Source organism: Diabrotica undecimpunctata, chromosome 3 (genome assembly GCF_040954645.1).
Source record: "Diabrotica undecimpunctata isolate CICGRU chromosome 3, icDiaUnde3, whole genome shotgun sequence".
Classification (NCBI taxonomy): domain Eukaryota; kingdom Metazoa; phylum Arthropoda; class Insecta; order Coleoptera; family Chrysomelidae; genus Diabrotica; species Diabrotica undecimpunctata.
The window spans coordinates 86,966,889-86,979,709 of record NC_092805.1 but is presented as its reverse complement, the minus strand read 5'-3'; the positions used below and the strand labels follow the sequence as shown (position 1 = coordinate 86,979,709).

At 31.1% G+C, this 12,821-nt stretch overlaps 1 long non-coding RNA gene across 1 annotated transcript in view; it reads left to right on the top strand.

The window, feature by feature from the left end:
- Positions 1-1,556: 1,556 nt before the first annotated feature.
- LOC140435726 (uncharacterized) overlaps positions 1,557-12,821 on the top strand; it is a 39,662-nt gene continuing 28,397 nt past the window's right edge. Inside the window, exon 1 of the long non-coding RNA XR_011950224.1 lies at positions 1,557-1,799. This is a non-coding gene — a long non-coding RNA (uncharacterized lncRNA). The remainder of the gene's footprint in view (positions 1,800-12,821) is intronic.

Sequence of the window (12,821 nt, the reverse complement as noted above, 5' to 3'; positions counted from 1 at the left end):
GTGATGCTTTTTAAGATAGTTGTTGAACCACCACCTACAAATAATTCAAATACTAAGCTAAGTAAGACTGGTTTTATAATATATAATTTTAGGTTAAATTTATAAACTAATTTTATAGTAAAAGGTCAGATATAATGTGAATAAGAATATAGGTCAGTGGTATAATAGTTCTTACCTGATCCTGGTAAAAACAAACTCGGAACGGCTGTTCTCGTAATACCGCTATTTCCAACATTGACTATATCTTCCTCTTTAAAATGACTAGCGCATACACGAAAATTGTTATAAATAGTTTCTTTTGCAGCATTCTCTAATTAGGGCTCTTAACAGCATTCACCCATTTATCAAACATATCCATATAATGTCCTGGACTTAAAAAAGTAGTATCAAAGAATATAGACGCTTAAGCGTCTATATTCTTTGGTAGTATCCATGCAATCTGGAACACATCTTTTTTGTTCAGTTCTTCGTCTCTACATTGTTATTCCATGTAATGTGTTCGATTCCATAATAAAAAATCGTCGAAAATTGTACGATTTTGCACTATTTATACAAAAAATTTTAAATTATAAAATAAATTATAAAAAATAAAATACAAATATGGCGCCGTATTTGTCTAAACTCAACTTTGACCTTTGACTTGATCACAGCACACTCACTCCGCGCAGGAACGAGACTAGCAGCGCCACCAAGCGAATGGGCGCCTAATCCGAACATGATTTGACCTTGGCTATCCCTGTTACCAATCTAGGTGTAATTTATCTATGATAGTATTTGCACTTTGCTAACCGACCGTTGCACATGGCTTGCTGTAATCGCCATTACTGTTTCACACTACCAACTCAGACCTATGAAAATTACTACGTTTATAACTAGATCATTGGCGTACAATATTTTATTTTTAGATTAGTGAACTAAATAAGAGTTATCTTAATATTTTGAAATTTAATAAACAGGTGTCAATAACTGTGCTAGTGTCAATAACTATACATTTTACCCTATTATATTATATTATGTTATATTATATTATATTATATTATATTATATTATATTATATTATATTATATTATATTATATTATATTATATTATATTATATTATTATATTATATTATATTATATTATATTATATTATATTATATTATATTATATTATATTATATTATATTATATTATATTATATTATATTATATTATATTATATTATATTATATTATATTATATTATATTATATTATATGATTATATTATAAGAAATAAAATTCTTTCGTAGTGGAAGCAGCGTATAGATAATGAATATATTGATGCCCACTGTATGATTAAGACAGAACGAAAGTAAAAATTTTGTTTGGATAGTCCTGCGACAACCGTGCTAGAATTTTACAACGATCAAAAAATTTATTTCCACATTATGTGTATAGCACACATTTTATAAACTGTTACAAAATTATCTACAGAAACAAACCCATCAAAGTTCACTCGTGATGGATTAACGTTTAAAATATTTTTCGTAAACTTGGCAACGCCAATTATTTTCTGACCGTCTCGATCTAAACTCATCCAAACCGCATGTATACTGTTTGTTTTGGTCTCATGTTTCATGACACAATCATTCTTCAGTGCATCTTTGCAGTGATAACACCAATTTTTGTGAAATGGAAAATGGTTTTTTAAGTTTAATACACACTTTATATTGCGTGTTCTTCGAATATATTTAAGACTTTGATAGGAATAGTATTATTAATTGTTCTTTAATTCCTAACTGAATCGGTGCCGATAGCAAGACTGTGATATTTTTTAATAAGTAAGTAGTCTATAATTTCCTTTTTTACTGTCTATAAATTTTTCGTTCATTAATAAAACTTGATAAAACTATAATGACCGTTTACCGTTTATATCGCAAAAGTAGCTAGATATAAGTAATTGTAAAACAACACCCTAGTAATAGACGGGAACCATATAGACAATAAATCTATGTAGGTATATGTATCAGTTTAGTTTTTCTAATAGATTTGTAAAGACACATCTTAAATCTTATTTATATATTTAATATCTATATTTTGAATAGGATAGGTATATTACAAATGAAACAAAAGATAGCGTAGACATTTCTATGCTTTTATTTTAGATTCAGTTTTATCTTTTAATATTTTTTTTGGATGAAAACTATAGGTTTTATGGAAAAAATCTGATAAGAAATTTTGTAATATGTACATCTTTAGAATTTATCTTCTGAATTGTGTGTGTGATAGGTGTGAAGGTTTTTTCCATTGGATGATCTTGCCATGAGCATATCTTTTTGTTTTGAAAGCTATTAAAATTGTTGTCGTAGACCTGTTAGGCCTACAGATTGACACTAATATTCAAAAGAGCAATTATTTCTGTCTGTTCTTTACGATACCTAGTTTTTACTTTGCAATTTTGAATATCTTGTTCTTTAAGGTGATTTTCCGCATCACCTAACCATCTTTCATTGATCATTCTTAATCATGTATCTCCGTTTTTATTCCATCTTAGGTATCATATCCTAATAATTAATATATTTTCTAAATGATCCAACCAGCTTAATTTTGATGCTTCAGATTCCGTAAACTCATTATATAATTTCGACATTGGTCTTCTTATGTCTACTTCAATACCTCCAAAAATTCCTGAAGAATAAGTGCGGAAATTTGTATGTGTTCCTTAGCTTTATCTTTTCGATGTCTTAACTCTTCTGTATGAAATACTCTTCATAAAATGAAACAAGTTGGAATAAAAAACTAAAAAGGACAATAAACGCAGCACACAATTAACTCATGAACAATAATTGGGCAAACCAATGTAACATAAATGACTAAAATGTAAATTTTCAATAATTGTATTAAAAGCACATGTTCTAAATACACAAATTTTTTGATACATATAATATTTAAAAACAAAAGAAAGAAAAGAAAAGTGTAAATGGTTATGGTATGTATTAAATAAGTTCACAATATATAACTATGAGATGAGAATACAGTAAGAAAGTACATACGTAAACGATATAATAAAATACTCCATGTTGACCGGGTGACTTACACTCCAGGTCCTATTTCATTCTTATACACATCATTTAGACCATATAGTACATACATTCTTTTAATTCATAAATTCTTACACCGCAATTTTTGGGGGTAAGTTACAGTTTTGTTCTGTTTGTAATCTTTTCGTCGGAATACTTCTGGTAGACTGGACTTCAAATATGAAGTTTCCGTGGCATGGTAGCATTGCTATTGTTAGTATCCTTCTCCCTCATATTCTTGAGTTCCTTAGGGGACTGAACTCTTCCTTAGCCTGCTAGATAACCTTGTTGGAAGTAGTTTTTTGGTTCATCTTAGAGCCTCTTTTTTTACTATTATTAATTTGGTTCATTCTAACCTTAAGAATATGTATGAAGTATTAAGAGTCCTTACAGACAGAGCTTCCAATGTAGGTACAAGATCTAATATGAAAGGAACTGCGATCGGTTGCCTCCCTTTTTTTTTATTTTTCCTTATTTCGTGATTTCGCTTTTTAATAATTTTTATATTTTGTATGTTTTACATCGTATTCTTTGTTTCTTGATCGTGTCGCCTGTTTGCCTGTGATATGGCTTTTCTATATCAAAGATATTTAACAAATATGCTGTTATAGCATGTATTCCTATTTTTAATAATTTATTCATTTTCCATATTCTGATCTATTTTTAATACATTTTTTTCATTATTGGGTATTTTTTAAATATGTACCTTGACCCTCTAGCATTAATAAAACTACCGGGATTCTTCTATAATATATACTAAGTGACATAGAAATCCAAACACCCAGTTTAAATGATTTTATTTTAATAAAATTTGGTGTAATTTATTTATCTTACTGAAAAAAACAAGTGATAAAGTTTTTAGCCTTATCAGTTGGAGATTCCGGTTTTTATACTTTTTGTTTTTAAATTCACCAACAATCTAAAAATGGATATTTCAGCAGCAGTAGTGTGATAACTTTAACAGTGTGATGAACATGTCTTTCAACAAAAAACTGTGGATTTCTCCTTTCACCACATCTCCTTTTAACCCTCGCTTGACCATCATGCATACCTAAACAAAATCGAGACTCGTCACTAAAGACAATACTGTTCCATTCCTGATTCCAGAGTGACCGTTCTCTGCACCACTGAAGGCGATTACGGCGGTGTTCTGGAGTTAAAGGGAGGACCCAGTGTGGTAGGTATGAAAACAGGCCAAAACTTCTCATTCGTCGGTAAACACTCTGCATGCCAATAGATCTTCCGTGTTCTGCAAACCATTCATTTGCAATGGAGCTGGTAGTGGAGAAACGGTCTCGTTAAGGCCAATGATCTTAGGCGGCGATCTTCACGGTCTGTTGTTCTACGGCGGCGTCCAGTGCCCCGTGCTCTTTGCGTACGGACTTCTTAAAGCCATGCCTGACAACACCTAACCACAGTATCTACACTTCTTTGCACTCTAACCCGAACTTCCCGAAAAGAAAGTCCAGCTTCCCGAAGTCCCATTATACGGCCCCTATTAAACTCACTAAGTTGACGAAATCGTACAGGTCTCCGTACTCTAGGGATCGTAACCAATCGTAAAGAATGTCAAGAACCACAATCAGCCAAATTTGGATCTTTACTGGCTGCTGAAATATCCATTTTTAGATTGTTGGTGAATTTAAAAACAAAAAGTATAAAAACCGGAATCTCCAACTGATAAGGCTAAAAACTTTATCACTTGTTTTTTTCAGTAAGATAAATAAATTATACCAAATTTTATTGAAATAAAATCATTTAAACTGGGTGTTCGGATTTCTATGTCACTTAGTATATAAATCTATGTCAATACATAAATTTAGTAGAAAGTATCGTCGTCAGTTTCATAGAAACGTATCAGATAAATCACAAAAGTGTGAATCAGATTTAAAAATTTTTGGCTACTACAAAGGTTGGGTTTTTTCTAGTATTTTATTGGATTCCATGGAAAATAAACATTGCAGACGTTACAGCTCACTACATGTTTTTTAAGCAATTTAGTTCCTAATCTTAAAATTTTCATACTTCGCCGTAGACAAAAGATAAATATTTGGAAAAATAAGTACTGTACTAAAATATCAAAACAAGAATTAAGAAATATATTTGTCTTTCTTGTATACATTGTTTAAGAAGTTACATTTTACAAACAGGTAGACCGGTTCAAAACGTTTATTGCAACTACAGTTGATTTAACTTCAAAACATAAATAAACTCACGCGAGGTTCACGTGAACACCAGGTAGATGGTACGTTATGGGGCTTTTAAGAATACTAAAGGAGCGAAATATAATACACCAGTACTAGTCGGGGAATTAATTTTGTGATAATTTTAAAATTTTCATGAAGACAAGCTTGTTATTTTACTTATTCCTCTTGCCGTGTCAGGGATTTTATCTCTTCTATACTTTCTCATACCTTCTTCTTCATTCTCCTTTTCTAAATGACAGTTTGCATGCATCACTGTATTAAAGTTTTAATTTTTTACTTATAACTTTATACAGACCATATATGTTCCTGTATTCATCAGTTAAACACCTTATGAAGAAAATATTCTTTCTTAAATCCTTATCGCTGTCCCAGAAAACGTATCACGGTTTGAGTTTTTATTATATTCAATTTACTTTTATTTCTTTTATTTAATATATCCACTGCCCCCTACATATTGTAGTTTGCAAAAGAGTTGGATCGTTTGGTAGACTTTTCTACATAGCGATCTGAAAATTGAAAACAAACTAGACTTTTAAAAAAGCCCATTCATTATCTGTTTCGGAGTTTCGTTTGGTACATGATGTGATTCTAAAAAGACCTGTATTATGTATTTATTGCATTGACGCTCTTGACTAACAATTACCTTGTCGTTTTCTTTGAGTCTTCGCACAATCTTCTTGTTGCTCTGTGTCCATTTTTGCCATTTTATAGAGATATGATAAGGCATAGCATTACCTTTAAGGTTTCACATCCATATGAACTTCATTTACATCTATACTATCGATTAATATATGATATAATATAGATGGATACGAATAAATTAATTTATCTGTCTCTGTAATAATCAAGATATATCCTCTCGGAATCTCGGACATCTCGGCTAATAAACATGAAAGCATAACAACCAGGGTACACGTAAACTCATCACTAATTAGCATAAATACCCTTATACATAGTACAAACTACAGCTTATCACCGCAATAGACCTAGGATTATAAAATAGACCTTGAGAGATTTGAAAACTGATCACTGGCATACAAGTATCCTATGGAAGGTAAAGACCAGACAATGCTTGCAAACAGCTGAGGTTTACTAATCTAAAACAATGATATAACAAAACATTGATATAACAAAACAAAATGAAATAACGAAGTTGGATGTAACCTGAAAGAGCACATGCTCAAAAATATTTTCATTAAAAAGTTCACTATCGAAAACCTATGCAGCTGTACTTTAAGATCTCAAATCCGCTTATTGGCAAATACATACGTCAGTAGGCTACTAATCGTGAGTTAAATTCAGTTTAATTTTAAAGCAATTAGCTTAAAATAGTTTTTGAATTTAATTGATTACCACGTAAACTGTAACAGGTAACAGGCAATCTTTCGCATTAGAAACCAGTACCTTGGGGCAAAATTATTGGTGATCAGTTTACGGATCTCCAAAGGATATCGTTGACCAGTTTGCTACATTTCGGAGGATCTAATCAGTTTATGGGGAGCTAAGTGATGAGTTCGTACACGGCCAGACTATATGTAGGTATATGCTGATATCATTGAATGCCCAAGTTTGGCTTATGTAAGGATTATGTCTTCGAAAGTGTTTTAATACCATTATATCATTATTATTATTCTAAATATTAATATAAAGAGTGATGGCTTAATGCCTTTACAATTTCATAAGAATTAAAGAACAATTCTTAGTTGCTTCTGATATAATATCTTGGGAATTTTTCGAACATTTAAATACAATGTACTAGTACTTAAAAGATATTTCTTATTTTCATCGTACTTTTACTCTACTAGTAATAAACTACAAACCAAGTTTGATTTATTAAAAATTCAAAAATAATTCAAAAAAAGTTGACCAGAAAATGAGAAAAATCCTTATGCAAGGAATGATCAAACATTTCGTTAATTATCATTTTCATCTGAGTAATCTTTTAGTCTCCAGCTGCTTAAATATTTTCAATTTAGCTTTTGTACTTTTACTAAAATGTTGCTTTTTTGAAGAAGAGATTTCCATGAGTTTCTTTTGCATCGAACAACTTTATCAGCTTCAGAAAAGTGTTCAATTGTATGTTCTCCCGTATTAGTTAGTTATTGATATCGAATCACAATAGCAGATTGTGTTGTTTCATACAGTCCTTGATCAACTGAATTTTTCAAATCGTTATGGTTTAGTATTTCCTATCACAACTACCCATTATATTGTAGTATATGTTTTGGTCTTTGATAGTTGTTTAAATCGTGGCATTGCGTCAGCTTCTAAATAACTATATCCTTTCTACCTTTCGATGTTTTGATACCTCTTGTGTTGAAGCTCCGACATTTAAATCTCGAGACGATTCTAGAAAAGATGTTTTACTTAATGCGATATTAATTTGGCATTTTTTTACATTAGTAAGTATTATGTGCATTCACTATTTCAGTGAATTTACAGGGAGTTGGCACGTTGCGTGACGCCAAAAATAATTACTCGTAAGTATAGAGAGAAATGAAAAAAATTGAATATGCAACGGATATTCACGATCCACCCATTGAATATATGGCAGTTGTATCCGGGACGGGAAGGTCTTGTAACGTACACGCAAAATTCAGAAAAAATGTCCACTAGACATTAATCTATAGAATTATATACTATTTATAACAATACAAGGACAAAGTAAAAAGCTCTCGGGCGAACCAAAAGAACAGAGAGCGTACTCGATTCAAAAGTAAATATCTGATGCGAATTTGATTATAAAATAAAAACTTTTTCGGATGAATCAAGTTATCTGTTTAAGAAGTAGGCAATTTTGATGGGAAAAGTATTGAGACTTGTTACGAAATCAGTTTCTAGAACAAGAAATGCTGTTATTAAGTTACTAGTGCAGATCAGAAAGCTAAAAAATTCATATTTTCAAAATAAATTTTCTCAGCTCCTTTATTAGCAAAGAACAAGAAATATTAGAATCGAACATGATTTTTAAATATCTTCTTCTTATGGTGCCTATCCCTTTCGGATGTTGGCGATCGGCATAGCTATGCTAACTTTTTGCAGCTATTCGGAATAGTCCGGTTTTTTTAAAGATATTTTTAAATATATATGTATATAATGAGAGAGGGTTTTCTATTTAACGTCTCAAAAAAGATGTCCGATAGCGGACATTAATTCTCAGAATTGGTACATCTGAAACTAAAAATTCAATCACACAACAATTACACACTTTTTGAAAAAAAAAGTCGAAATATTAATTTTTAATAATAATAAAATTGGTAACAAGATTTTCGATTCAAAGTGATTGATTGTCTTAAAAGGGTTCTCATCTCAGAAAACTAAAACAATAGTAATCAGCAAAGAACCAACCAGATGTAAAATAGAAATTGATGGCAACAGCATTAAAAAAGTAATGCAAATAAAATACCTTGGAGTTACATTGTCCAGCTATGGCGGCCTGGATAAAGAAGTGAAGAGATCAAGTACAAAAAGCAAATAGACTCGCAGGATGCCTTAATAACAATATATGACGAAATAGACATATTAACACTGAGATGAAGTCAAGAATTTATAAAGTCAGCGTAAGACTAATAATTTAATATGCCTCAGAAACAAGACTCAGAAACAGCGACAACACAAAGGCTACTGGAAACGGCAGAGGTGATATTACTGAGAAGAATTACAGGAAATACGCTGAGAGATCGAAAGAGAAGTGAAGACATTAGAAGACAATGTAACGTACAGTGTATAAATGAATGGACACAAAATAGAAAAAGAGAATGGAATAACCACATAAGCAAAATGAAGGAGACCCGTGTCGTCAAAATAGCAAGAGATAAGTCCCAATCGGCAGAAAAAGTATCGGACGACCGCGCAAAAGATGACTTGAAAATTTTCCATAGAGGTATTAATCCGCCAATGAACAAGCAGAATTGTTTATAAAGAGAAAGAAGAAAAAGTTTTCAGTCTAGAAAGGAGTTCAAATAAATGGCCAATAATATCTGCTGATTATTCTCTTTAACTCGAAAAATTCACCCGAAAAGAAAGACATTTTGACAATGGAAAAGCTTTTTAAGTACAAATTGTAAGAAGATCTTCTTGCCATTTGTATATATTCTCAAATCTTAATTAATTTGTGCTGGAAAATGTTTTCGGACTCGAAATCAGGGATGCAATATTCATATTAAATTATTATGCACCTACTCATGCATTTTAAATATACGTTATAGTATATATTGCAAAAAAATATACCTATGCATTTTAAAGTACCAAACTTTTTCCAATTAAGGGATTGGTTTAATGCGTTTCTTGCGTAATTGAGACAGTTGACAACTTTTCTTCTTTTTAGCCCGTATTTATTATATTTGTAACTGTCTTCTGCATTTTTTCATTATGTTCCCGCAATGTTTTTTATATGATCAGCTCATCTCTCTTTGCTAGAATCAGTTTATCTATAGTCTCCATCTATGGTCATCAATTTGTTTATACATATTTATGCAAGTACCGTTAGCGGTCATTATTAAATGTTTGACTGTAGAATAATGGTTAAATGAACAAAGCTAAGTTGCAAACTAAAGTGCTCAAGAGGTTTCAAGAAAGCAGTTAGCTGGTCTTGGAAAATTAACAAGTTTTATGTTATACAATTTTTAAAGGCTAACAGCTAAGGTGCAAACTAAAAGGCTAAAGAAGTTTCAATAAAGAAGATGATTTGGCTTGAAAAATTGAAAAATTTTACATTATGGAACATTTAACAAACGATGTTTCAAAAAAGACATTGATTTTCTTGGAAAATTGACAACTTTTATGTTATGATCAAAGAAGCTAAAGAATGCTGGATGGGAAAAAATTATAAAGAAATAGAAGATTATAACAGAAATCACGACTAAATAACCTGACTGCATGCAAAACTGAAAGAAATTCCGGATAATTGCAGTTATCCGGAAGTAATGAAGAAGTATTAAGACGCATTTGACACAATAGAAAATTTCCGAACGCAGTTAACATAAGAAAAATATACCTGTGCACGTACTTCGAAATGATAAATACTTAATCTGACACGCAATCATGCAAGGAAAAATATGGAAGAAAAGACGTGGGAAGAAAAAGAAAATCTTGGATGAGTAATATCAGAGATTGTTCTAACCTCTGTTTAGAACAGATATTTCAACTTGCAAAAGACAGGGAAGCGTTTGAAGAAGTGATCTCCAACCTTCGTTAGCAGACGGTACGAGAAGAAGAATGTGGGGTTTAGTCATTAGTTATTTTAAATTCTACATGACGAAAGTAAAAAAATGGTGTTGTGTAACGGTAGTTCAATATTTGTTAATTTGAGCTAGAAGAACCAATTAATAATTAAGAAAGTATTAAGATAATTCAACTAGAAGAAGTCTGACACAAGTTTAAATATAATTAAAACAAATATATAATAAAGATTCTCAAAAATAATTCTACTTGACAACTATATAATATTCAAGGAAAATAGTATGTTTTTACATTACTAATTTAATCTTCATAATTCTCGTTTTTATATTTAGACTATTTAATCAGAAGAGCAATAATTTTGACATCCCATAGTAAATATTTTCATACCTTTGTAACAGTTTTGAAAGGTTAACAAAAGATAATACTAAAAAGTAAATAAACTAATTTTGAAGTTTCTACTGTCTAAATAACAAACGTTTACCAATGGGATGAAAATAATATTATTTATATTTTATTTATATTTTATTTATTATTTTATTTTATTTTCCTGGTATTATGTTGTTTATTGGCAAATCATATTCACCTTTTATCGAAGCAATGTTGCATTTGCTTATGTTTTCGATTGGCGCATCTATAGGATTATTATCTCTATAAACAAATCCTTTTTCAGAAGAAATTACGTCCCTTCAAAGTAATAACAGGCTGGATACTACCAGTTAAAAGATATGAAAGAAGACATAAAAAAGAAGACATATAGAAAACATGAAAAAAAAAAAAAAAAAGAATGGATGAAGATCGTGAAAAACAAACTAGGAATTATAAAAGGACTTCCAAGTGTAAACAGCTATATCTTTCGCAAGAGCATGCATCTTGTAAATATTTATAAATAAAAATTCATATAAGGAAGGTATATTTGAGAAAAATCTTAGAAAATAATCTTATAGTTTCAGTAAACAGCGAAACAATTTTTTTAATGTAAAAATCTCACAACAACAAAGGTCAACATCCTGTCCACGATTTGAGTTTAAATTTGTTAAAGTGATGTTTACTCCCAGAAATACCTACACGGTTGCTGTTCGAATGAAAATTAATGAAATGCCTAAATTTAAACACATCCGTCTATTTTAATAAGGTCTATTTTTTAACAATGTACCCATCTGTGACAGTTTCAGTTCAAACCTTTCGTAAACTATAATTAATATATCAAAGAGATACTGCGGTAAGTGTAAGAGAAAAAAATTAAGTGTGATTTAACACTTCCGTTTCGGCGTTAAAGTTATGTAATACAACTGCATCCTTGTTATCTAGGTCTTGACCGTAAGTCACATGTTAATTTCTGATCTCAATTAATAAATAGTACTATCTTCGATTTCACGAGTTTCATTTAATTTAATAAATAATTAACAGCCTTAAGTATATACGTGTTTAGTACGCGGTTTGTTTTTTTTTAGTTTTGCATATAGTTGCTTAGGGGGCGCCACCAATAAAACCTTCCGATGCAAATGTAACCTCAATCTTTTGTTGACATACATCGAGAGTTTCATTGCAATATAAGCCGTGTAGATACAGTGCAGTGAATTTTTTAAATTAGCAACTATTTCCCGATGGTATTGCAAATTTCAACGTGGTCACTCTACTCTCAGCGACGAATCCGGGCCAAGTCCACCCAAAACAGCAGTCACATAGCAAAATATTGATGCGGTTTGTCAGTTTAATAAGGATGACCGCTGTGTAACATAACGGGAGATACAGGCATCTGGGTATTTCAAAGACCTCGATCCAAAAGATCCTACATGAAGAATTGGGTGTTACGAAGTTGGATTCCCGTTGGATCCCTCAGTTGCCCACAGAAGAGCAAAAAACGGTTCGCGTCAATTGGTGTCGAAAAAAGTTGGAACGGTTCAACAAAGGAAGCTCAAAAAAAAGGTTTATAGCACTTATTGTTAGTGGAAACTATCCGCTGTGTGGGTGTTTCACAATGATAAAAAACCAACAAAAGTGATCCGTTCTCGAAGTGTGTCAAAGAAAATAGTCGAAACTTTTGTGTCAAAATCTGGTCAAGTTGCAACAATTGCTTTAGAAGATAGAAGAACGGTTACTTGTGATTGGTATAAAACCGTTTGTTTATCAGAATTTATCGCGAAACTCCGACAAAGCAACAAAACTTTAAAACAGCGATTTTACAGGTGTCAACTGAAGACTGAAATAACTGTTTTACCAATTGGTTTGAACGTATCCAAAACTGTATCGATCTTGGTGGAATATATTTTGAAAAGCAATAAAGTACTTTAAGTCTATATTTTTTGTGTTTATGACAATATGCAAAACGGAAAAGACAACCCTCGTATTTGTTTCCAAATTTTTAGAAATGCAGAAGTTTTTGAAAATATTTAGG